Source organism: Condylura cristata, unplaced genomic scaffold, assembly GCF_000260355.1.
Source record: "Condylura cristata isolate star-nosed mole 26May11 unplaced genomic scaffold, ConCri1.0 scaffold00339, whole genome shotgun sequence".
Classification (NCBI taxonomy): domain Eukaryota; kingdom Metazoa; phylum Chordata; class Mammalia; order Eulipotyphla; family Talpidae; genus Condylura; species Condylura cristata.
The window spans coordinates 2,199-2,731 of record NW_004567440.1 but is presented as its reverse complement, the minus strand read 5'-3'; positions in this window follow the sequence as shown (position 1 = coordinate 2,731).

The following is a 533-nucleotide window of genomic DNA, read 5'->3' as shown; positions in this document are numbered from 1 at the left end:
TCTCGGGAGCGTCTCGGGTGGGGTGGTGCCGCGGGTGGCCCCAGCCTGCGTCCTGGGAGGGGGCGCCATCTCCTGCCAGCCCCCCGCCCTCAGGATGCGCCCCGCCGCCCTCGAGGCCCGGCAGCCGCGATCAGACCCGTCTCCGGACGCGCCGGCCTCCAGGGCCAGCACCTGGGGTCCGCGGCCACTGCCGGGGTGCGGCCCCCAGCCCCCTCGGCTGCACGGTGGAGGGTGCCGGCCGGCGGGAGGCTGCCACCCCGCTACAGCCCCTCCCTGCCGCCGGGGGCCGGGCAGGTGCTGCCCGCGGGGTGCCCTTCTGAGGCCCCAGCATCTGGGCTGGCCCAGGCGTGGGCAGCCCGGCCCGGCCTCCCGCCCGCACCCCTCTGCCAGGACCTGGGCATCGCCACGCCTCTCCGGGCCTCGCTTGCCTCCCTGAGGGGCCGAGGGGCTGACCGCACAGTGTCCGCGGCCCTTCTGCCTGAAGGACGGGCTGGCGGCAGTGAGAGGCGGTGGCCGGTCCCCCGCCCGCCCGC